The 27159-nt window shown below is 39.6% G+C and overlaps 1 long non-coding RNA gene across 1 annotated transcript; it reads right to left on the bottom strand.

Moving 5' to 3' along the window:
- Nucleotides 1-1548: 1548 nt before the first annotated feature.
- Nucleotides 1549-26183, bottom strand: LOC135579361 (uncharacterized). The gene is made up of 3 exons (XR_010472291.1): nucleotides 26063-26183; nucleotides 8960-9069; nucleotides 1549-5016 (listed from the first exon to the last, which is right to left on the bottom strand). It is a non-coding gene; the product is annotated as an uncharacterized LOC135579361 (long non-coding RNA).
- Between the last annotated feature and the right edge of the window lie 976 nt (nucleotides 26184-27159).

The following is a 27159-nucleotide window of genomic DNA, read 5'->3' as shown; positions in this document are numbered from 1 at the left end:
GCCCCGGGTCAGCCGCACATCCGTGCTCAGCACCAGCTCGGCATCGGTGAGAGCCTCCCTGCAGAGCAGAGAGTGAAGGGCATGAGAAATGCTGCTGCTGGGAGGCCCGGCCATGCCCGCGTGTCCCCGAGCCTTGGGGAAGCCTACCTGGAGCCACAGCAGCAGCTGGCTTGGCCCATCCTGCCCGGGACAGGAGGACCCTCGCCATGCACCAAGGATGCATCCCATACGGTCACAGCAAGGATGGGAAGCAGGTGCCGATGCCACCGCAGTGATGCTTGGCCAGATCCTGCCTCCTCCCGGCGCTGCTGAGTGCCAGCACAGCTCCGTGCTGCTCTCTCTGGTGGCTGGTGGCTCCAACTGACCAACAGGCCAAGGCCAACGGAAAGTGGGAGGGGCCTGGAGAGCACCTGCCTGGGGGTTCTCTCCAGAATGGCCATGGCTGCCTTGCACTGGGGAGCCCAGAGCAGGACACAGCTCAGGGGAAGGACCATCTCCCTCCACCTGCTGCCCATGCTTTGCCTACTGCAGCCCAGGAGCCATGTATGCTGGCTAAATATTGGTCAGCTGGGGATCCACCATGACCCCAGGTGTCTGCACAGCTGCTTTCCAGCTGGGCATCCTCCAGCCAGCATATACTGGTGCAAGGGCTTGTTCCTCCCCAGGTGCAGGGCTTTGCTCTTGGCCTTATTGCACTGCAGAACATTCTCATCAGCCCCTTTCTCCAGCCTGCCCAGGTCCTTCTGCTAGGCAGCATGACCCTCTCCCCCAGCTGGTGTGCCACCTGCCAGCTGCCTGAGGGGACACTCTGCCCCAGCATCCAGCTCACTGAATGGCAACAGGACCCGCAGAGTGCAGCATGGGGCATTGCAGACATGCACGTTGGGATGACAAATTGCTATGGAAGTTTTGGAATTTAGAGTTACATCTCTTCGTAGTGCTGATGTTCTGTGTAACATGGGATCGGGTTGCACTCTGGCATAGCTCTTTACCCAGTGAAGGGTACACCTTTCCAGGCCATGAGCTGCCAGCTTCTCCAGGAGAATGCTGTGCGATATGGTGTCAAATCCCTTACCAGGGCCTTTCCCTCATCTACTAGTTGAGTGGGTCACCTTGTCATAGGAGAACAAGTTGGTCAAACAGGACTTGCCTTTCATAAACCTGTGTTGACTGGGCCTGATCACATGGTTCTCTTGTATGTGACATGTAACGTTACTCCAAATGATCTGCAATTACCCTTGATTAGGAAAAGAAAATCAGAAAAAGCAGGGCAGCTGTTTGTCAAGTGTAATAGTAGGGATCGGTGGGAGTGCACGGTACAAGTGCTGAGCATGCTTGAGTCCAAGGAGATGCACAAAGCACAACACAGCTGAAGAAAAGCAGAAAGTACAAGACAAATATTACAAGAATGACAGAAGCTGCAGGTGGTCTAGGAAGTGTGTAGTTGTACTTCCATGAATAAGACAAATAGCTAGAAGGAATCATACATTGACCTGCGGGAAAAGAAATACAGGATGTTGTAGAAAACACATCAGACACATCTTAGTGTGACTCGGTTAAAAAAAAAATGTATTAATGTTCAAGTTCATAAGCTCTGAAATGTGTTGCTATTTCCACATTGTTCATAATAATTTGGTATAACTTTGTTTTCAAATCATTAAATAGCTAATAATTAAGACATTCCTATTTATACATCATTACAGGCTCTAGCATCCCCTCTACCCTATTCATAAGAGGCATTTACAAATTATGAAAAATCTAAATCCAAGCCAACTATGTAAACAACTAGACACAAGCAGCTTGCTGTGCATGTCTGACTGTTAAAGGGACCTTTATAGCCTTGTTGAGCTCTTCTAATTGTGCCAGGTTATTCAAAATCAGCAGTCCTTACACTTCACTCCTCTATCCAGCTAGATTTTGTTCCACAAATATGGAAAACATAACACACAGTAGCAACAATAAGGATATTTACTCATCATGGTTCAGGCTAGCCATGAGTCACTGCCAGGATTTTTCAGTCTGTTTGGTACACATTCAGCAGCCTTGTTGTCCCTGTTCAGAAAAAAGGGAAATGGCTGTCTATTGCTAGTCAGTCTATCTTTTAATAAACCAAGGAAGCAAACAGCCATTTAAGACTAGCACTGGTTCTCTAAATCTATAAATGTAGGTCACAGAATTGTGTTCCTGTTTGTTTTGTTGGAAAAGACTGTATACTTATAAGGTTGCGGCATCACACACCTTCTCCACCTAGTGAATGAAACATCCATGAAACATCCATGTTGTATAAGCATGGGTGCTGTTGTAGAAGACTATGAGATCCCACATGGCCATGAAAAAGTAAATAGCTAGCAATTTCTTGCTGCCTCCTTCAGTATAAAATATAATAAGCATCAGATTAAATTAGTTACCTTTTCAAAGCAAACTCATTAATGTAGTTCCATAGGCAACTTAAAAAAAAAAAACTGTAGAAGTTCGTACCGCAGCTTTTTGTGGATACTAAAATTTCACAGGGTTTTAAAAAGCAACAGCACAAATTACTGGAAAGAAATTAATCAAAAGCGATTAAATACAATGTGAAAACCTCTGACCTAGGAAGTCCTGAGGCTGAGAGGGTGTTCTGCAGAAGTGCCACCACTTTCCTGGTCTCCTCTTTTCTCTCAGCATCTGTTGCTGGCCACTGTCAGAGAAGTACGAAGCTGTTCCTCTGTTCTAATGTACTTAGAAGAACAATGTGGTGAGTCAAACTGAGTTATGCACCACAGTTTTACCTCTTCCATAACTCAGGTGTGCCATTATTTCAAATCTGCCTGTCATTCCTATTGCCACAGTTCTGGCACACCTGACTGATAATCTGTTCTCATCGGGACTTTCCAGCCCCTCCCTCATTAACCTTTAGTAACTATCTTGGACAGACAGAGCCAAATTTTGGATATGGAAAGGAGAGGAAGGCTGTGCATCCCTCCAGCTGTGAGGATATTGTGCTATGCCAGAGCTGATGGAGCCCATTTAACAGTACTGTAACAGCACTGTGAACTCCCTGGACCTTCTTGCCCCCAGTGAATCAGCATCTGGGCTGAGGGCTGGCAAATAAACAATCTCCATCTGCTGCCACCAGTGTCCCTGTGCCAGAGGACATTTCAACCTTTGTGAAATTTGGGGTCACTGGTGATTTTCCTGGATTTGTACCACAGTCTATCATGGCACATTCTTCAATGCTTGCTTCCTGCTGCTCTGTTGCACAGTGCTGTTCAGCAAATGTCTAGGACACCTTGCCCTTTTCATACACTGCCATCATCAGCCACGCCACCTGGTCTCTACCATAGATACACTGGCTACCCTAGGAGTAGAGTCTGCAGAGAGCTTTTGCCTGTGGGCAAAAAAAAGTGTGCTACTTATCTCTCTGGGTCCTTATTCCTGATTGAGAGACTGAACAGAAAGGTGAAAAAGCATTATGAAAAATTTAAAACAGAAATGTCAATGTCAAAAACTGGGAAAAACATAGTGGGTGGGAAGAAAGGCAGTTACAAGAATTTGAACCTGAGCTCCTTGTTGATATCCCACAACACGCTTCAAGATGTCCCCGAGGCACTGTGCTCAGCAGAGTTGCTAGGGTCAATAGAAAGTTTGTACACCACATCTTTTGCCAAATGGTCTTTCAAGGGGAGGACACTTGGCACTAGTGAAGGCAGTTCAGCAATTACGTCTCTGTGCTTCCAGTGCAATGTGTACAAGCTGTAATCAGCCCAAAGTCCTGCCAGAAGAACTTTCTGGTGTAGACATGACCTCAGTCCTCTACAGGAAGAAACCCAGGCTAATATTTCTGTAACAAAACTATGCATGCAAAAATATAACATCTCTCTTGTAGTAGTGCTGTGAGGCTGAATAACCGGTTAGATGGTGAGCTGACTGTTCATACAATCCTGAGAACTGTGCATACACATAAACTATAATCAAGCTACACAAGTTATAATCATGCCTTCTTGCACATAATATTCTGAAATGTTGGAGAAAGGTACATTTACCTTTTTATTTCTATCTTAATTTATCTCCTCAAGAAAGGAACAGTTTTTGTCTGTCTTCAGTAACACTCTGGTCATTTAATAAAGAGGTATCACATATTCATACTACTTTTATTATGTATGATAAAAAGCTATAATACTGTTTCATTATGTAGTTGATTATGAACCTTGCTGTTCTTCAAGGAATGGTGTAGTTACAAACATAATTTCCTCCTTTTTCTGTGAGAACAACTGTTTTCTGCATTCATTCTGTTAAGCAGCAGTTTCCCATGAGTCATAGATACTGCCTTGTATATGTGGTACCAAGTCTTTTTATCTGATTAAGTAAGATTAAAGTAGAAAACCTTTTAATCAACATGAGTACTAAATTTAAATGGAGCAAGTACTTGTGATCAGCAGAGATATCATGTTCCCCCCTCTTGTGATTAGAGGCAGTGACACGTCTTTGCCACGAGCTGACTTGTGTGTCACTTGTGTTGCCAGCAGCACTAGTTCTATGTGCTGATCCTAATGAATTGCAACATGTATTGCTGATTATTCTTACATGAATTTTTCTTTTGGAAAGATGTTGTGTGTGTCATTAGTGAAGTACTAACCCAATAGCTAGCTGAGTTACAGTTTTCAAAGATAGTTGTTCCACGGAATATATATTGAAAAGCAGCTTCAGGTTAAGAATGTAGTTTTTGCTCTGTATTAGGATGAGCATCTCATCATAATTATTTTGGGGTAGCTTTGGAATGTGCAATAGGGTAACATACATGAAAATCAATTTGAGAAAAGACAGGACTGGTATCACAGTGATGTAAATACATACCAGACAAATGACTTCATTTTTATTACACAAAGATACAGATAAAGTCAAAATAGTAAAGACGTGCATTTGAGAAAGTGAGGGAGCAGTTAGAGCAGGCAGTGGGAGGTCTTCTGTCTGCTGGTGCGTCATCAGACTAGTTTGATCAGCAATCCATCTCCTTTGGCATGTAGAACTGAAGTTCCACTTCAAAAAAATACAGAAAATATCATCAACAAGGCTATTTAGAGAATCTCATATAATATAATGGCCTTCCGTTTTCCCACTGAAAGAAACATATTGGGTCCTAAGAAAATATTGGGTCTAAATTTCTCACTACAGCTCTTTCAGAGTGGTGCTGGGAGATGGTTTTCCTAATTGGAAAAAATTTCTATTGAAATTCAGTAGCCACTGCCTCTATCACACTTGCAGTATCCCTGCCTGATACCCATAAAATATGTGACTGTCCTGGCTAGCTAAAAGAGGAATGGAAAGAGGGAACATTTTCCTTTGATGTAGGCTATAATAACAGAGAATACCCTCTCAAGCATATACTATTGCCTTGTGGCTAGGCAGTGTGCACCTCTGAAGAAAAATAAAACAATTCAAAGTATTACAGCAGAAAACAAACTGTAGTCTTTTTTCAAACACAGTCTCTCTACTTTTTTTCTGTAAACCTAGAAATAATTGAACTGGATTTCTGTCTTGTGTTATGTGCGACTGCACAGAAGGATAGTCTGGCTTTATTGAACTACTGCTTTTACTATAATTGATGCTATTTTTCAGAGTTGCTCTACATTGATTTCTGTACTTTAAAGGTTTTCCCTTGCTGTCCTGTGCAATAAGATATGGATTTACAGCCTCACAGAAAATATTTAGTAAGGAAAGGTGCTATGACTGTAAATCCCAACAATCAGATTTCTGTACAGATGGATATCCAGCTTTGTGTGTCTTCTTTAGACCCAGGAACAGCTCTTCCCTTAGATGCTATTCATGACATGGACAGCTAATACCTTAATAATAGATTCAGAATAATTGTATAAATAACCCTCCTCCCTAAGTAGACAAAAACAAACCCAAAACCTAGCTGGAATGTGGCTGATTAAAATTAGTTTTCTAAATCCTTTTAGAAATCCTTTAAATACACCAGCTATTTGTAAGACATGCTTTTCTGAAAGAGCTGTGTGAGTTTATAAGTCAGCCAATGCAATCAGATGGAAACAAAGAGATACTTCTTTTTTATTGTCTCTTGTGTACTGTACTGTGGTTCATAATCTTTTAGAGAAACATAGAGAATACTGTCAGTAAGGAAATCAACATTAGACACCACTGATCCCAACAATGCAGGAAGATCCTACTGTTCCCTGCTACAGTTATCAGTGTTTTCAGTCTTTCTTAAATATTTTTACATAAAACCAGTAGAAACACCAGTGAAACTTTTTACCTAGCAGTTTACTTATGGTACCAGAGCCTACAACTTACAGCAGCAGTGGGGTTGCTCAGAAAATAACAGTTCAATCATGGAACAATTCCGAGGTTTTGAAATTTTGGGAGAGACTCCATGTGGAGGTTAGGGAGGAAGATGGGAGAGATCCAGCTCAGTGTAACCAAGAGGTGGATGGGCCAGTCAGATGAAAAATGAGACAGTCTATAACCGCTCCTCTGGCTGACACAGACAAATCATTTGAAACTCATAGAAACATTCCCAGTTAGTCTAAGGACCGGCACATGCTCTGGGCAACGTTTGAACCTCAATATGAGGAAATGTACAAGTGAAATTTTCATCAGACCAATAGACTTTCATAAAATGCTTTTATATTGGTGGAACAGCAGTTTTGACACAGATTTTTTGCTGTGGGTTTTGTTAGTTTTTCTCAAACTAGCGATACTATTGAAAATGTGAACTGCCTGCTGTAAACTGTAGGAGTGTCTGACACTCTCCTGAAAAGAGAGCACTTTTAGTAAAGGAAAGCCTTTGGCTTTTTAAAAATGTAACTAATACCTCTTGGTTTGGCTTTTTGCTTGGATGCTTTTAGGTTTATAGCATTAGCCAAAATGAATCAGATTATTTCTCACAGCTCTGTGTCTGTTTATAAAGGTCAGTGTTTAGTTATTGAAAATATTGGAAAGAAGATACGTGTAACATTTTATGCTATTGATCTGTTTTTAATGTATCATAGTAGCCTCCAGTGCTTTAATTTCCTTACTAGGCCACTTTCAGTGCTGCTGTCAAGGTGGGTTTTTATGGTTTCCCTGAGTTTCTCTGTCCTTACCTTCTGCCTGCATTTCACCACTTGACAAAATATTTTTATCTTTGGACTGTGCTTTCTGTATTCAGGACAGTAGTTAGTTGGCCTGTAGCCCTTTTTACTTCATCTCTCATGCCTCAAAGAATTTATCACCATATGAGGCATATTATTATCCAGTACACACTGTGGAGAGATGAGATGCTGAAAATAATGTAAAAATTAAATATTCATTGACTTGAAGGTTAATTTGACTAGGATTGCATGTGTGTAGGAGTAGTATGCTTGCAAGCTCTATAGTAAGGAGCTTTTCGAATTATATAAGTGACAAGCTGATTTCAGAGTTATAACATATCATCTTGATGACCGACAATGGAAATGGAAATTAATATATATAAAAAAAGGTCTTGTGAATATACTGTGCTAATGGAGCAAATCCATAACAATGAAGCTAATCTGTATAAACATAATATGCCTGGGCTCAGGGTGAAGCTTTTACTGATTTGGTCCTTAGCACCTACAGCTGGTGTTTCTAAGTACCTGGCATAAAACTTTTGGTAAAGCTGGAAGCCCTGGCAGTAAGAAAACAAGATGGTGCATTCAAAAGTTTTTCATATTGCTTCCCATTGAGAATTTGCACTGCCAGGTAGAAAGCTGCTTCTATGGGAAATGTAGAACAATATTCTGAATGTGAATTAAAAATTAAAAACTTCATGGAGTTTTACAGTACATGGAGACTTCAGATACAGGAATAGGCATGAAAAGCAAAAAAAATGTCAAAACACAGTACCATGTGTTTCCGGGTGAATAAAAAGAGGTGTGGCTTCCATGGAGAATAAGCTGAAAGCCCAGAGAAGCAAAAGGACTAAGTAAGCCTCTCAGTTTTGGTCTCAGCCTCTCTGGAGACCCTAGTGAGTTAGAGATTAGGATGCAGTTAGTAGTTTTCCCAGCCTGCTCTTGGACTTGGGGGCATTCAGAATCCTTTTTAATTAGCTCACTACTGTTGGTCTAAGAGAGTTGGATTTTGGTTTTTTTTAATTCCTCTGCACTACCTTTTAGCGTATTTACAAAATGTGGTCAGAAGAAAGATTAAAAATAGATCTGAAATATATTGGTTAGCTTCATCTTGGAGCTCTCCCTTTGTTTAGTGGTCTGCCTAGGACAGAATCTGATTTGTTTTAAAAAGCCATTTAATTTTATAGGCTATGTGATCGGGTGTTCCTCTCACAGGTTTGTATTTTCACCACTGACATATCTGACACACAGCGCACCCATCATTAGGAGTCACTGCTTAATTTAAATTACTCCTTTTACTAGTATATAATGTGTTGGCTCCAATTCTCCCTCGGGATTACCTAAGGCTGCGGAATGCCTGCCCTGTACATTGCCCAGCGGTGTGGTGCTTGGGTCCATTAACAGCTGGTGTTCTTTCACTAGATAGTTCTCTCATTTTTTTCATGCCCTGTGTTCCTACACATGCTTCTAAGGTGTCTTTTTAAGACCCACATACATTCTGAGAAAAATTTCGGACTTTTTAAAACTATTTCTCACTCATCGTCTAAGTTCAACCTTTGTCGTATTTGCCCTCTAAACATTTGAACTTAGTAAAATCTCAAGTTTCTGCCAAAATATTAACAGTGAAGACTGTGTTTTCCTTCCTCTCAGTGTTTGAATCTGTTTTGTTGCATGTGGATACATGCATGAACCTTTATCTCTCTGTATTAGTTAAACATGCAGGGCATCCTTTCTTTTTTTAAGAGTGACTCTTTGACCAGAATTCAAGAACTAGAGGGGAATTAAAGTTGCAATTAACTTAAAGGTATAAATTAGAAAGAAAAGTCACATGAAGAGCAAACTAGCTTCACTTGAGCTTACACTGGAGAGCTCTGGTTGCTTCTACTTACCTCAGTTGTATTGCTCTCAGGATAAAGGATGATAATATGACTTTTTCCCATTATTCTTAACTCTGGTTTTACCATTCAGTGCAGGATCAGACCCAGCATTAGTTCCTAGTCTGGAAGAAAAAATTAACAAAGCTGAGGATATGAACGGAATTAAGACTATTCTGAAGAGCAGAAGTCAAGATCAAAATAATAAATGTTTTAAGAAACTGAGAGCTGCTGCCAGAAGTTGTGCCGAGCTCCACGGCCAGAATGGCATGGGCACCATTTACCTCAGCGCAGACAGCACAGCTGGGAGAAGGCAGCTTTCACACCACAGGAGGTCCATGTTATGTCCAAAATTAATACACAGAGCTGGTAGAATACTCACACAATTACCACTTGCACTTTGAATTAATCCTCAACCTAAGTGCAGGTGAAACTCTTCTGAAAGGGCAAAGGTAATGGAGGAAACACATCAGTTCTTGGTGCTTTTGGGCAAAAGTACAGCCGTAGACTGTGAAGAAAGGTTAAAACTGACACAAATGTGAGCAACGTAAATAGAAGCTTCTGTATAGTCCAGTGCCTGCTTTGCTTGGAAGAAGTACGAATAAACAAAATGCAGAGATTAAATGGTGCCCAAGTGAATAAGAGGACAACAGATCATGCTTTAGTGTTGGGTGGCAGTGGAGGGAAAATGAGAGATAGTTATATTTTTACCATGTGGTTCTTCTGGGGTTCTTCATTTGCATACTTCTTTCCTAACATAACTTGCTCCAGCATAATTTGAAAACACAATGTATTTGTCTCTCTGCTGCTTGCTTTGCATCTCTGGGCCACACTATTTGAAAAGGTAAATTAGGAAATTCCTTCTGGTATTGTGGTTTACTCTGAGAGAACCAGTCCACGATAAATCCTCTTGCATTGTCGCAGTATCTGAAGACACAATAGTCTATTGTCTATGTTCCACGAAATGAGAAGATAAAAAATATTGTTAGCTCTGTCTCTTCTACTGCCAGTTTTCTCACTATTGATTTAAAACAGATTCCTTGTCTCCATTATAAAACATTATTTTAGAGAACATTGGTATTGCATTGAAAGTTTACACTTTTTATTCTTTTTTTTTTTTTTCCCAAGTGGTGGAATATTTTATCCTTTTGATGGAGATTAGAGACTTAATAGTTCTGGCTACAGTAAACAATGGTCCTACATGTGATGTGCATAAATGGACATACCCTCCCAAATTCCTTGTCAGAGTGTAACAGATCCACCCTAAAACTGGACTTTTAGTGAGTATTTTCTCTCATTACAGTATTACTAATAGAAACAGAACCTTGTTAGCCTCTGATGAAAACACATTTCATATCTGCAAGTTTCAAAAATTCTTTTCCATACCTGCAGTGAACACTAAAGGACACTAAAGGACAGTTTTAGATTAAGATTTCAAGGTAACATGCAGAAAACTTTGTGATGTGAAGCTAAATAGTCCTAAAAAATCACAACTTCTCCTCCACAGCCTCCAATAGAAAAGCAAATACCAGATTGCAAACTTCATCAAGTATTTTGTATTTATATTTGGCTTTTCAAAAGTGATCCAGACATGCTTTCCCAGACCTACTGACAAACAGATAACTAAATCTGAAGAGATTTTCTTCCTAAATGGTGAGCTATTCATGCTGTGTAAAACCTCTGACATGCATTCAGCACTTCTGCTCATTATTTTTTTATTGCATGCCCTTTTTCTATTAAAATTTTAGTTTAAATTGCCTGGTTGATCAGCAGGGTATCATATATGAAACTTAAAAAGAAAGGATTTCCTTTCTTGTAGAAAGGAAAATAGCACAGGTATTGCCTGTATTCTCCATTTGCTTTGATTAGACACCAGAGATCTTCATGTACATTTTCAAAGCTAGGAAGATGACTTTTCAAAGTACATGTAACCTAAATGGCATTAAAGAAAGTGATGGCACCAGTGGTCAGTGAGGATACAGAAGAAATAGGTGGAAAGGTTTTCAATGAGAAGGAGAAAAAAGGGCTTTTTTGTATGAGTTTGAGTGAGAGAAATTCTGTGCTTGTCAGAGGAGAGAGAACTAAAGCAGAGTTTCTTCTTTTCTGGCAAACCTCTTTTTAAATTTGCAGTCTGGATAAAGAAATATGCCTTCTAAGAAGTAATTAATATCTTTTATTAACATCATGTCTCAGAACGAGACAGTAATTTTGTTTGAAATTCTCTGCCAGAGATAAATTAGCATGATTGAACTGGGAAATGTGAAAGCCATAATTCATGCGCTTTATTCAGATAATTATTTAAATTATAGAAAAGCAAAAGAGGAGGGACTTACATTTTAATATATCACAGAATAATCATGTGTCAGAAAAGTACGCAAAACTTGAAAAGAAATGTCTGCAAATTAACAATTTGGAGTTCTTCTTTCCCTGAAGATAAAAAGCACTATATATAATCTGCAGGCTACTAGTGATGCAGACTAATAAATGCTGGCAGAAGATGGTAAAAAATTCCAATACTTTTTATCTTTTTTTTTAATTATTATTTTCTTCAAAAATTCAAGATAATTTTTAATAGAGATGAATGAAAGTTATTATTAAATTCATTTTTAAAGCCTCTCTGTATTAGAGTGCAAAGAGGAACTTTCAAAGTATCTAAACAAGGGGAAACCTACAAACCCTACACTTTTAAAAAAAATTATGAACTTCTATTTAGAAAAATTGGAAATGAAATTGAGCGTGGAATTCCAAAGTTTATGGCTTGCCATATCCCACGAGACAGACTTATTTTTTACTTTTGGTTTGCTGAAAAGCTCTTTGTAACATGTTTTGGAGTGCTTGGAAAAAGAAAATTCCAATGAAAAATAAAACGGCAAGTAAAACCAGGAATATGTAGGGGCAGAAAACTCAGAAAATTATATTACTGGTATTCTACAGAATTGAATAAGTCTGCATTAGGTATAGATTTTTTTTTCTGTACAGCTTTGTATCACACATAAAATGAGTGAGACTTCACCCAAAGCTTTTCCTTCCTGAAGAATTTTCTACAACTATTATGTCTTGTTGATATTTTAGACATTGCAGCTTTCTTGCCTCTTGACATCAACAAACAAATAAATAAACTAATTTAAAACAAATGAACAAACACCTTGAGGAATCAATGCAGCTGAGTTTCCTGATGGTTAAACTACTTGCTTCTGGTAGTGTCAAAAATTCATGTTTAAAGTAAATTGAACAGTACGGTGACCTTGTCCAAATTTAATTTGCTCCACATGGTCAGTGTTAGAATTCTACCTCTGCTGTTGTACACGGAAAACCAGTTTCAGGACAAAGTAAGAGCATAGGACTGTTACAAAATCTTTCCTAAGCCCTACAAGTGTATGGCATGACATGGGATTACCGTTGTGCCCGTCTTATTTTACATAGATAATCATTTCACAGCTGTCAGAGCAGTATTCTGTTGATTTAAAAATCCAGTGTAAATGGGTAATAATAATAGCAATTTCATATAATAATAGCAACCTTTGTTAAGGTTTGCCTAATATGATATGAATTTAGTGCTTTGAAAATATTGTAAATGCTTAATGGAGTTCAGACTTTGTCCCCAGCTAATGTTTCCAGACAAAAGACAGGAACACAGAGCATGAGGATGAGAAATCATTCCTGCTCGTTCCTTCTGAAGCAGGATTATGGTCAAAGAGAGATGTGTGGGACGTGAGCCCCAGGCAGCTCCTGGAGCCTCATCCGTCCCCAAGGCTGGGCCTTCCTGGGCAAGGTACCAAAGATGGACAAGCATTTCTTTATCGCTACTGGTCTCCAAAAGGACTCATGTTGGGTGGCATTTTTTCTCTTGGGTATGCTTTTGGTACCCAAAATCCAGCTAATACGTGCAACTGAATGACCAGTCCTAAAATTACATTTGGCCCTGTGAAGGCAACTGCGAGGCTGATGTGGGCCCCGGTGAAAATCAGTTTGACACCCCTGCTGTTGAATTGCCCTCGCTCACCAGGCTCAATAGCTGGCTCTAAACAAATCTATTTATGCCGTGCATCTGATGCTCTTCTTTTTGGCATGCATCTCAAGCATATGCATAAGGTTAACCACAGTAATTTTTTTTATAAGCTTAGTAGCTTCGGAAGCTATTTGGTCTTTGAATGCATAAGTGAGCACAATGAATGCAGCCATCATAAAAACATTATGGAAACTGTGTCCATAAAGCTGATAAACAAGCTCATCCAGATATGAGGGTGTTTGCAGCCAGAGTTCCCTACTTGCTACAACAGTCTCCAGTGCTGAAATACTATTATTTAACTGTCTCTTCTGAGATACAGGGGTTTGCACTCTGTTACGTGTACGAGGTTGTATAATGGCAGTTGGTCTGCTCACAGGATTTCAAGAAGCCTCTCTACTCCAAAAAAGCTTGTAGTTTATGTTAAAGCAAACTTACTTACAAAATAATGTTATAGAATATAAAATCTTTCACATTCTCAGTCTAGAATATGTCTAGAATATGTTAGAGACTTTGCCAGCTAGAGGGAAAACTAACAATGTATGTCACAGTAAAAATGAAGAGACAGATGGATTACATGTAGGTGTGTCTTCATATGGTTCTGTATTTTTATATATTTTTGTCATCATTATTATTGTTACCATCAGGAGTAATGTTAATTCTGAATACTGAAAACTTCCTCTGAGATACAGGTACCAACTGAATGCTGTAGGTGATCAGTAAGAACTAAAAGTCATCCCTTTACTGACACAGTGGGAGAGGAGAGAGAAAGGACCATGAGAATAAGTTCTGTGGTGATGGGGGTGAATCACTTTACATTCTGAGAAAACTGTCCTTCTTCTGGCTTGCAGTAGAAGCTACATCAAAACCCAATTAATAATGAGTCTTTTGTAGAGAAAATAGGTAGCAGACAGAAGATACAGCCATAATAAAAAGCGAACAGTTTTGAGGGCACCTGAGAGCAGTGTGCTCTTTTCATGGCCCTGCCTCACTAAGGAGCACAATTCCATGCCCTAGCAGTCTGATAAGCATACATAAAATGATACTGCTAGCAAGAAACAGACTAGGGACTCTGAACCATTTTAATGTCATCTGCCATTACACAGAACTGGAAAAAAATGATGTAATCAAAGCAGTGACAGACCGAGAAAGAAGAGGGGGCATTTCTAATATTTCTGATTCTGGGCTTTATTAATGCTGGAATAAGGCAAAAGTACTGGATGTCACAGGTAGAATGTTTTTATAAAATCCTTTTTTTTTTCTTCAAGTTGTGAATTTTTCAAAACTGATTTTTTTCTGTTGAAAGCATACAGATTGATTTTCTATTCACATTAGTACCTAACCCAATTACTAGGGAATTCCAGGGTCCAGTGCATAATCTACTGACAGTTATGTGCCTATTGTTTAGTTCGCAGTGGCATTTTTGTATTTTCATTGTTCGTAAAACTGTTTGCAGTTCTCAGTTTCATGTTTATACAGATCAACAAAGAGCTTTGAATACCCAGAGGCCTCAAACTTCAAATATGTTTTCAAAAGCTTCTCTACTATTTCCTAGGCATTGTCCCAGTGAACACCATGGACATTTTCACAACTACTGCATGGTCCTAGATTAAAATGAGGGAAAGCATGTCAAAAAAACCCAATTCTAACATGTAATTCTATACACAGATTGTAGCCCCCAAATTTTATGCTTTTAGTGCATTCAGCTTTCTCTATAGCAAAGAGTTGTGCTGATTCAATAAATAAATAACCTAAGAACTCTCTCTAAATGATAAAAGAAAAGAAAACCTCATTTTCTTCCATCAAAAATTTGGCAATACATTTAAGAATCCAAACCATGGACCTGGCAAAGTTTGCAGTTCAGGAATGGAGAGAATTCACTGGGTGCTTATGCTTCATTCTCAAATCCAGATATGTCTCCTAATTACAAAACATGATTAAAATTGTTAGGTGATGTCAAATGGAATAAGTCTGGCCTTTGTTAATTTATCCTAGGGATCTGTCTACATTGTGCCAGGTATTGCCTTGTGGAACTGCTTATGTGGGGAAGCAGTGCAGTCACATCACTGGGGCTTTTTGTTCCAGCCAACACACCTTGTGTTTGAGCAGAGCTGGTTAGCTCAGCTTCCTGGCTGATGATGTCCTGAGCTTCCAGGGCTGGATCTCTTTGGATGGCACCGCAGGCATAATCAGTATTTTCATAATGTTCTATTATGTACAGCAAAAAATGGTTAGAGTTGTATAACAAGAATTATGCAAGTCCTTTGCATTACCTGGGAAGACTTGGTTAAATGTATGTATTTTAAGCTACACTAGAATGTTATTCATGCACTGGTCAATCAGAAAATGTGGAGTAACTCTTTCACTTAGGAATTTCACTCACTGGTCTGGACCGCATGTAACCTGCCAGAGGGATAGCAGAGACGGTATTTTTCATTTGAATGACTGTTGGCTTCCCTTTATATTTTAACTTTCCATCCCATCTGGCAGAGATGCTGTTGGAGTTAAGTTAGCTAGAATCACATTAAATCAATTCACTGCATACAGACACAGATTTTTTTCGTTAGGCGAAGACACAGTTTTTTAGCATGTCAAAAAAATCAGGTTTAATTATTTTCCAAAAATTCTAAGTCAAAAAAAGAGAAGGAAGCTAATAGGCGACTACCCTAATGGGTGACATTTCTTAAAACAGGTTAATAAATCAGCAAGGGGAATGTTATCTAACATAGAACAGAAAGGGAACAAGAAGGACTAAGGAGTAATCAATAAATTTTCATATATATATATACATATATGTATATACGTGTGTAATGTGAGAAATGCAGTTGTGATTCATGCTAAAATGTTTAACATTTACAGATATAAGCAAATGAGCCACAGGCTCTGAACCTGGAAAAAGGAAAATGTGGTTAAGTTCTATGTGAAAAGTTACGAAACTGGTTTATGAAGTTATATTGGTAGAGGGAACTAACATTTTAAGGGTTAACCAACCACATAATAAGGGCCTACTAACGAACTAACACTTTAAGCCACATAATGAATATCTAGTTTAGAGCTGTATGTAACCAATTGTGTTAAGAAAAAAACAGAATCTCATCGAATGCCAAGTTAAGAAGTTTTACAGCACCAGCTGCAACCTTGAGGAGACAAGATAGCCAAGATTCACAGCAAAAAGGGGGCGCCAGTCTGATTTCAGTCGACTTGGCCGCTTGGGTTCCAGCCAATTCATCATAATGACCCAAAGGTAAAAAGTTCGCTGTGACGAAGCTGAAGGAGCCTTCATCCAAAGACCCCTCCTCAAAATCACCAAGTGACACTGCGCAGGCGCAACAGGGGAGGGTCAAGGAGGAGACTATGGAAATAGTTATCCGAGACTCATTTTAATAAGAAGCAGGGAAAGGTCATGAATATGTATAGTCATTCCTGGGGTTATTATGAATATGTAATACCTTACTGTATTTAAGCACACTTCTTATTGTTAAAAGGTGTGCGTTTTGGGTGGAGCAAATCCCCCGCACACCCAATGCTGTTTTGCTTATGCTCTAATGAACACGTGTTTAAGGAATACAATTAAGGAATTGGATTAAATGCTGTTTATCCATAGAAAAAGCGTAAGTTATTTATTTCAATATTGAATGTATTTTCTTGAAATAGTTTTTGCATTTCACTGACAAGTGCCACCCCAAGATCATCCACAGTAGCTTTGGCAGACTGAGACAATTTAGGGATTAGCACTGCCAAATATATATAGAGTACATCAGTCACACTTCCTATTGAAAATGAAGATACCAGTTCAAATGCAAGGCAAAGCATGTTTTAGCACCTTTCCCCTTTTAACCGCCTCAGAATAGAGCTCTTAGCACAGCCAGCAGCCTCATCAGTAAGGTCCTTGTTTCTTGTTCTGCTGCTGTAGGCTGTGCTGTGATGAACTGGACGGGCCACAGCACACAGCCTTACCTGAACGGAGCTTGCTGTAATTTGGCTACCAGAGCAGAGGGCACAGCAAGGGTGGGAGTTGAAGGGAGCCCACCAGAGACCCTGTGGAGTTGCTCCTGTAGCTAAAACTGGGTTTTGTGGGCTACACCTGCCCTAGTAACTAGAACAAGCCGTGCCTGTGTGCTGGCCCCGAGGGCAAGTGTCACAGCACAGCTCACATCTGCACAGCCCCATTCTCCTCATTTCCCAAAATAGGGAGGCCTGGGCTGCAGCACCAACTGAGAGCCATTGCTGGCCTTTGCTGTCCCCAGCTGTCCCCAAGTGGCATTGGCCAGAGCTGGGCTAGGGAACGTGGCTGCAACAGGAGCACACTGGGCAACCACGCACCCATGCCTGGGCCCAGGGAGTCCTCTCCATCAAGTAACATCTACAGACATGGACACAAATACTAGTACCTGAACAACCTAAGCTACAGCTGCCCTATACGTGCTTCACCCAACCTATCCTTGTAGATTGAAGATAGGTACAGCCTAGTGTAAGCAAGAAACTAGCTGAGATTAAAATAGCATTCACATAATTGGATACCAGCTGTAAACACCATAATATCGGTTTTTGTACTTCTCTGTCCTGCTGTGTTTGTTATACAGGAAGGGAAGTCTAAATCATTTCTCTGTGTTTATGAATTCCCAATGTGCATTAACATTCAGTGCAATAAACTGGAAAATGCCAAGTGCTATTTTAAAGCTTCTTTTTCCAGAAACACTGCGCTTCATATTTGGTTCTTTTTCTTGCAGGCTCTATAGCCACAGAAGGAACAATTAGACAACAAGATTAATAATATACTTAATTTGAAATGTTTTTGCAAGCTTTTACAAGTAGATTTCTAAAATTTTATTATGTTAAAGAGAGCTATTTCAGTTTGGGTTTTGTTGGGTTTTTTTGTTGTTTTTTTTTTTTTTTTTTAATTTTCTTTAGGGCAAAAGAAGGTGTGTTCATATTAAGGGAATGTTTTCTCTACTTTTTTTTTTTTTTCCCCCTACAAACTGATGGTAACATGTAATGTTTTCAGATTCTTGGAGCTGGAGAACAGCAAAACTTTTTATTTATAGAGGTTTATAAAAGGATCTGATTCATTCTCCAGAAATCAATTATTTGGTATAAATAATAGCATGTTCTTTACCTACATCGCTGAGAACTGTTGCACTGCTTACATGGGAACAGATTAGAGTTTATGCTAAAAATCTCCCAGAACCCGAGGATAAACAGATATTGGATGCAGTGACCGTGACAACAGTGGGTGGACACTGAGTGGGAAGAATGTAGAAGGAGGGAAGTTGAATGCCACCAGTTCTTTGGAGCTGAGAAGGGGAAGAAGTAAAAACAACCTGGCGTTTATCCTTAGGATGTCTTTGGACGCAGGCACTCACCACTCCCAGTGGCAAATTCCCAGAGAACCGGAATGAATTCGCACACTCTCATGTTTGCTATGATTAGGGGTGGACATAGCATCTTTAGAAGACAGAAGTTACTAATACTGCAGCTTTCCAAGTAGAGGTAGGGATAAAGCTCCAGCAGAACAGAAATTATGTTGCATCATGGCATCAAGGTACCAATGGACCTTCTTTTTCTCTATATAGTATTAAAACTCCAGTTGGAGGGAATGAACTAGTGGTCAAAGCATCAGGCTGGAGCAGATTTGCACATATCTCCTTATTCCCTGTTACCCAAGTATATGCAATCCTGTTTGCTAGTTCCTTTTCATGGCCATGCTGCCAAATTCTCCCACTATGGTTACACCCACCTGAGCACATTTAGTGCTGTCAGTGCAGTTTCTCAGTCTTGACAGCTGGGTAACTGAGTCAGTCTGAATTATCTCAAAAATAACATCACAGAGTCAAGGAAAAGCAAAAGCTCAGAAACTGCACTGCTGTTTTCTAGGAGGAGCTTATGGAAGTTGAGGAGAACAGGCAGAAATAATTTGTTTTTCTTTTAACAACATAGGACAACTTACTCCACCATTCCTCTGCTGTCTTTACTTCTGCATCATTCAAATAGTGAAGATTTGGGGTAGGGACAGATAGCAAACTTGGATACTCACCCACTGTAGGTTTTGTCTCATCAGTATGACTTAATAAAGCACTGACAAGTTTTCATTTCTGTAAATTATCAAGTACTTTGCAGAGTCCAAAGCTTCACAGACAAAGGCATATATTTTTTTATGAACTACCACTCAAGACACTAGAGAACTGGTAGGTTTTTTCTCTTTTGAGTTATTTGGAAGGATTATATCCGAAAGACACAAATAGATAGGACAACTGCAAAGTGCTTCTAAAGCATTAAAGCAATTTTGTGTGATTTCTGCTAATGACAGAACCTAATGTGCACTGAAATGAAAGGGAGAAGCATAAGAAGCAGAGACACTCAGAACCAAGACACAGATATGCATAGATCATAGTCTGATTTATTGTGTTTAGCAAAAACATTCATTTTCCACATTAGCAGCACTAACCAGTAGGCAGGTTCCAGAGAGCTATTTACACTACAGCAACCTCAATTGCTAAAAACCTTTCAAAATGTACTGCAGTACTTTTCCCTAATGTAAGTAAATCCTTAAGAACAGCTGACCCAGGTTTCCAAGATAAATGAGTATCTAAGATAATATGAGTCACTCACATAGTAGTCCATATAGGTATGCCAGAAGCCAAACACCCTTGCAGGTTTTCCGTTTAGAGTGATTTAAATGTATCCAATGCAAACACTCTCTAAACTACACTGAAATTGCAAACCAACAATAATTCTTGGAAAAAAAAAATAGCTTCTTATAAATATAGAATTACCTGAAGGACTCAGGTCAATCTAAACTTTAAGTTATAGTTAAATGCTGATTGTTTGCCACAACAGGGCAGCTGTGCCAAAGAAACAACTGACTACAGGAACAAATCTGGTATGTGTTTATAGCCACTTATAAATGGATTATGGGTCTATGTGTAATATGAAGTGCTGAGAATTTATGTTTGATAACAAATTATCCTTGTCAAATTTGCAGGCTGTATGAACACACTGTGCTCCAAAAACATGGACAGTGAATAATTTAAAGGACAAAAAAATATGTTATCAATAGTCTGAGGCAAAAAAGTATTCCTTCTTTTCTCGTGGACAGAGACACAGCTATTGAAAATGCCCTCCCATTAAATGGAAAAAAAAAGGTAAAATAGCTGAGACGTAAACCTATCTCAGCTTTTGCAAGGCTTATCGAGAGAACCGCCTACCATTGCTAAAGATTGAAGCATATATGCCCATTGCAGGAAATTACTATAAAAATTGTTATGAGGGTATCAAGCATGCACAGTATATGTATAGCTGGGTCAAACAATTTAGCTACCCACTTCACTGTGAATCCTGTTTCTGGTACTTCCACACTGCATAAATATTACAATATAATCCTGGAGATTTTTGTTGTTTGAATGAACCAGCTAGCTTTTTTTGAAATCAAAACAAATCCATATAGCATGACCACAGAAGGTTTTGTACCCTTATATGTCCTCTTAGTATATCTATCCTCAGTTTCATGGTAGAAAAATATCACTAGGTTGAGTTACAGCTGAGTAGTCACACTACTACAGACACTGAACTGAAAAAAGTAACTCTGCATAAAGTAATAATTATGCCTGAGAGCACCAGGAGCACCACGTGGAGTGTCAGGAGACCCAGGGCTTAGTGCTGTGAGACAGGGACATGACCAAGCCATGCAACAGACTCCACACGCTCCCAGTTCCCAAATTCTCACCTTTTCCTAAATACCATTACAGCTACTGAGTTTTGATACTATAATTTGAAATAGGTTTATAGTTCCAGGCTTTTAATGAAGCTGAAAACCCACAAGGAAGAAAAGTAATGTTTTGTGGATGCATGGGAATGCTGGACAAAATACTATGAGAAAAATATTCCTAAAGGGCTTATTAAAAAGGAATAAGAGGCTTGCTTTTCCTTTGCTAATATATAAATGTGTCTGGAATATACTCCTTTGCTCCAACAACTGCAGATTCTCTAAGCCTTTCACTGATTGCCTGAAAATTCTTTAGATTCTGCCTTTAATCAAAATCCTTCCCAAAGCATTGTGAGAAGGTGCATCCACTGTAGCAGCCGGTCCCCAGACAGTTCCTAGCACTGTTTTCAGTACGTAGACCAGAGAGAACCATTCTCATCAAGACTGTACCTCATTGTCTCTGCAAGGAAGCAAACAGCAGCATTTCAGGTGTGCTCAAAGGACTTTGAAGCATGAGCCCCATTAATATTATTTTGTTGCGGTGCAAATGTGACCCCACACTTAGAAGCTTTATCTTTACTCCTTCACCTTCTACAGAGCAGGCACCATCCAGGCCTGTGAGGAAACTGAGGCACGTGTAAGAGCCATGGTGCAAGTCCTGATGCCCCTGTGATGGGCCTTAGAAGCCATTTCACAGCACACTGCAACACTGTGCAATAGTACGGGACTAGATTAAGTGCAGAATACATCATTCACCACTCATCACTTGACTGCAGCAGTTGTTAAAAATGTTAACAAACCGGTAAAAAGAATATGATTTGAAGATTGAACTAGAGCAGCTTCTAATTCTGTACTCTGTCTGGATGGTAATAGGTAGAATTCAGTGGACCTCTATTACAAGAATACACTTGAATCCTAAATTAATTGTCAATATACTTTTCTTATCCTTGATAAAGTGAACAGGAAGCTTTAATGAGTAGTAAAAACCAGGAAATCACCAGAAACTAAGTGGGTAGATTTTTTACAGATGGAGTTTAAATTATTATCAGTGCACAGAACATGGAGCTGTTCTGTGAAAAACTTAAAAGGTTAAACCACTGTCAAACAATTACACGGTATTCTCAGCACCAAGAAACATAAATGGTATATGCAGGTAGTGTAGGAGAGCAAATGAGCAATAAAACATAGAAGACAACCAGTTCATCTGCAAGAATATAAGAAGATAAATGGACTTTACAGCAGAAGATAAATGTTTATGAGTCTTTATAGCCTAGCATGTTAAGCAGCATTTGCTGTCATCAGTATAAAACTCCATTCTAAAGCAGTGATAACTATTGTAAGCTGTTCTCATTCTCCAGTGAAACAAAGAATTCACAATGGCATTTCAGGTTATTTTATCCTCCTTTCTTATCCTACCTCTTCTAAAATCAGTTTGTCTCACCATATTTTCTCCAAGACATCTCAGATACTATTTATTTGGGTTTGGTTTTGGTGTTTGTGGTTTGTTGTTTGTTTTTTTTTTGTTTGTTTGTTTGTTTGTTTTTATTATCTGAAGGTGGTTTTAAATCTGGGAGTGGTGAAGGCCACCAGAAGGAAGTTATAAAAATAACTACAGATTTCAGGATATGAAATACTTCAAAACCATTGACCTTTTCACTCTAGCTTTTGGAGCTTTCCTAAGGTTTCCACTACAAAGAAACCATGTTCTTGAAACCCATCTCAAGACCCAGGGTCAATGTGCATTAGAAGGTCTCTGTTGGTGTGGTGGGTTGGCCCCAGGTGGCAGCAGAGCACCCGTCCAGCTGTTTGCTCATTCCCCCCTGCCCAGCAGGACAAGGCAGAAAATAGGGAGAACAGGGGTGAGAAAACTCATGGGTCAAAACAGAGACAGACAACTCACTCACCAAGTACTGTTATGTGAAAACCAGACTGGATTTGAATAATTTAACTTGATTTATTGCCAGTTCTGTGGCACACAAGGGATACTAGCCAAATTTTTCCAGGTAGCTTAAGGGAGGTTGATTTTCTTCCGGTAAGGGTCTGAGCTTCTTTGGCCCATTTGAAAAATCCTTGCTTCTGGTCTTAGTTGTCACTCATTTACTTTACAAAGTCTGACACTGTAATTCCTCACATACTTCTCAGGGAAAGCTAACTCAATAAAGCACTTTCTGCATGGATGGAGAAATGAGGAGACAGGGGAATTATTCCCTTTCCCTCACATTACCTATTTATCACTGACTGATTTGAAAAGGCCACACCTCTGTTTTAGATAAGCACTAAATTAATTTATGATCATGGAATAGGCTTCTACAAATATTTTTCAAATGATCAATATTCTTGAAAATAGATACTGGTTTAAGAGGATGAAAAGATTAAGGCAACAGAAATCTCAGCAGTCTTGCCATGTTCAGCCATTGCTGAAAGTTACATATCTATTGTGTTATGAGAAGCTATGGCTGCTGTTTTGCATGTCAACCATTTGCAGTGCTGAACTAAAGGGATGGCAATTTTAATAATAATAATAATGTAATTGCGCTTTGAGCAATTGTGCATATTGTATTGAATTCAAAAGCTCTGACTTACAGCAGCATCAGAAAATGTCTTGATTCTACAAAGCACAGTATAAAGACTTTCATCAGCCTACAGCCTTCAGGCTCATAGGTCTCTTTCCAAAAATAGGTTAACTCCTTCTACCAAATGGAGAACACCCAAATCAAAACTCTTCAGTGTATTTGTCTGCTATGTATATCGTGTAGCATTGGGAGTACTGTAATTAGTCATCCCTTCCCGATGGTAATTACTGGAAAAGGTTTAGACTTCAGGAACAGCGTGTCTCTTTTCAAAACCTATCAATCATTTTTAAAATTCACAGATTATATAAAACAGTTTGCATGCTTACAGTCTGTTAAATTTTATGGCCACATCGAGCCTGAGGAACACAGTTCATTGGCATTTTAGTAATGCATGGGGGTTTAAAATTTATATGTGAAGTTGTTAACTTTATTAATAGTAATATTATTCTTACTACACTTTTGCTGTTTGCTTCATTTAAGGAGTTGAACATCATAGTTAAGTGAGCCATTAGCATCCCTGTTAAGTAATATTTGGTAAGGCAGACTGTCCCGACAAACGTTTTGATTTTAAGTTCTTTATTTTATACAGTTTTAAATCTTTATATAAGTAACTTGTATAAAAGAGATACTACATGGAAACCTAAACCAATCAACAAGCTTGCAAAGTTCTATTTCTGAAGCTATAAAACCACTTTTGCTACTGTTCTGCAGGTGTTGGCTAATAATGTATTAATGTTTGCTTCTGAACAGCACAAAATACTGCTTGTCCTATCAAAGCATAGAAACCATAAATAATAGTGTGGGGCAGTCCTGGTCATAAAAGTAGCATTAGCTTCTGATGAAGGCAGTGAACTGGAAAGGATGTGGTGGCAAAAAACCAAGATTGAGTTAACCTTGATGGTAGAAGTGGAGGAAAGCTGAAGGTATAGTTCCTCTTGTGAGGGTATGGGTGGAAGCAGCAGGATAAAAAGTTGTTTCATATGAAATTTTCAGCCTTTATCAATACATCCAGGTGCTGGAAATTAAACAGCCCCAAAACCTCTTTGTTTCTATTTATCTGGGAACCTGAAAAGGCTAGTTAATCAACAATGAGCAGACTCTTTACTTATTGAATCACAATAGTAGCCATGTGTGTGCATGATGGCAAAAACAGTATGCACCACAGTGCAAGATTAAGAAGGGAATATTTTTTAGAAAGTAATATTTAACTTTATCAGAGAAGTTACTGTTGACTATTTATTTGTTTTAGGATAAGCCCTCACACACAGTGAGAAAAGATTGCACAGAACATTGTAAAGCTAAAAATCTGTGCCAATACCCTCAATACCTCAATACCCTTCCATTTTCACAATCACAGCCTGTGTTCTGCAGCTGCATCAGGGGCACATTGTGTGACCTTTGTGGATGTGTGTGAGGAAGGGAAGGGAAGGGAAGGGAAGGGAAGGGAAGGGAAGGGAAGGGAAGGGAAGGGAAGGGAAGGGAAGGGAAGGGAAGGGAAGGGAAGGGAAGGGAAGGGAAGGGAAGGGAAGGGAAGGGAAGGGAAGGGAAGGGAAGGGAAGGGAAGGGAAGGGAAGGGAAGGGAAGGGAAGGGAAGGGAAGAAGAACTGGGCTGCACAGGACAGAAAAACCCACCGATGACCTAAACTAACCATACTGTTACTTTGTGCCACTGTAGGGCAGGTATATAAAAGAAAATGCAGTATGTCACGTAGTTTTAATGAGATCTCATTAAATAAGCCATGGGAAGCAGGGAAGCTGGTCTAGCATGCTGCTCTTTCTGGGTTAGCAGAACTTGCTAGTCATCTTTTTCCTGTCCTTTCCAGGCATCTTTCCAGACATTGCCTTATTGTCATAGAGATATACACAGAAAATTATACTATAGCCCTAGCAAGGAAAAGTCCTAAATAGTCATAAAACCAGGTCTTTGCAGTGAAGTCTTCCTAATTGTATTCAAAATAAAATCCAATAATATGACTGTACAGAGGCAGCCATACAAGATATATGCACTCTTCTATCAGGAGACAGATCTTAAATAGGGCAATGACATTTCCAGTACTTTACTATAAGAAGCAATGAGCCAGAGTGGAGCTCTCTTGAATGTGGCATTCAGAAACTTGCAATAGTCTGTGAATATTGTTATTTCGTATTTTTTCTTAGAGAAATATTTTCAGTCTTACTGTAGCTAGTGTTGCTATGGTTCCACATGCTGGAATATGTATTTATCTGCACATTCCCTATTGCTGAGGAGATGCACATTTGAAATCTTCATCCTCCAGAATGGGGAACTCTAGGGTCTGCTGATGTAGACTACTTCAGAATAATGGCCTCATATACACTACCAGGTAGTCTGAAAAAGTGATTTAGGAAATGCCTCAGTTTTGCAATGAACTGTCTTCTAAGTACATAAGCTTAGCTCTGAACAAGCTGGTTCATTTTTATAGCACAAGAAGTACATCGCTGTAATAAAATGTGGTACTACACAGAGACTTTTCAGCCCAGTCCATGCCAGTTAGCACAGATTCCAGAAACAGTATTGTCTGCTGTTCTGCTTGGGCAGTCTCTCTGTCCTGATTCAAAGTGGCTCTCAGTGCTCTAATGCATTCTGAGACACTGGCATCTGTCCTGAACATAGCAGAATCGTGTCAGCATGACTCTGCACCACCACCAGTAAACTCAGCCCCATGCTACTATTGCTTTACTGCTTCAGCAGACAAACCAGTTTATGTGGAGTCCATTGAGTAGCTTCACAGTAGTCCTTGGAGAAGTACTGAATGTGTCTACTGACTATAAAGTACAAGAACAAAACAGAGCCTTCACTGGGACTGTGCTTTACTTACAAGGAGAGTTGCAGCGAACAAAACATTAGTCAAGGTTCAGGATTCACTGTTCAGTGTCATTCCCCCAAGGCTGCTTCTCTCCTCTGTGTTCCACATCTACATGCTGCAAGAAGAGAGGTATTATAGTTGATATCGAGAAACAAAGGCTCATGGGCCTCAAAGACACTATCCCCAGACAAGCAGCCCTCCTGAAAGAGGCTGGAATGGCTGTGAATACACTTTGGATGTGTCAGGTTCACTTGCAAACAAAGTTCAGGCTAAAAAACAAAAAAACAAAAACAAACAAACAAACAAACAAACGAAAAAAAAAACCAAAACAAACAAAAAACCACACACGAAAAAAAAACAATAAACAAAAAAAATGGAGGGAAGGGTAAAAAGAGCAAACAACATGTTTATTTAGGTCCGAGTGACTCTCCTACTCACTGCCTCCGTTGTCCCACTCACTGCTGAGAACAACTCAGGAGGCAGTTCTCCCTCACAGAGTTCCACAAGGACTGGCCTTGGCACTTACTCTGTTATCGCCATGGTGAACACTGCATAAAAGCCCAGCACAGCACAAAAAGTGCAAAAAACCCAACTCAGCTAGACCCCTGGGGGAGGAGAGTTCTTTGTAGTCTTCCTGCCGCCTATAGTCAAATAGAAACCAGTCAAAAACTCCCCCTCCCTGGCTTTTGCAATGTGAGAGAGTTTTCAGTTCAATCTCTTCCTCTTTGTTTTCCATGCAGCACTGACCCAAGTGTGCGCTGTGCAGCAGGGTCACACAGAGCAAACAGTATTTTGTTGGGGCAGAATTCAGCCATGTTTATTTACATAGCTAGACTAATCACTGCAACCTTCTGATGGTCACCATGTGTCTGGCAAGCTTCAGCTGCGGTGTTCTGGGAAGCTACAGCCTTGCTTTCTCCCATGCATTCCCCTGTGCAGCCCCAAATGAGAGGGAGCACAGTGAGACAACGAAAACCCAGCTTCTATACCTACATATTAGAATTCCTGAACTTATGCTCCCTCCTTATTCTTCCTGTCCACACCTTGCAAATCCAGCAACCGCTTGAGACTATTCCTCCTACAGAGTAGAATCTGAGGTGAAACATTTG

The sequence above is a fragment of the Columba livia genome, chromosome 4, assembly GCF_036013475.1.
Source record: "Columba livia isolate bColLiv1 breed racing homer chromosome 4, bColLiv1.pat.W.v2, whole genome shotgun sequence".
In the NCBI taxonomy this organism is placed as follows: domain Eukaryota; kingdom Metazoa; phylum Chordata; class Aves; order Columbiformes; family Columbidae; genus Columba; species Columba livia.
The sequence above is the reverse complement of the archived record's forward strand: the minus strand, read 5'-3'. Positions and strand labels throughout refer to the sequence as shown.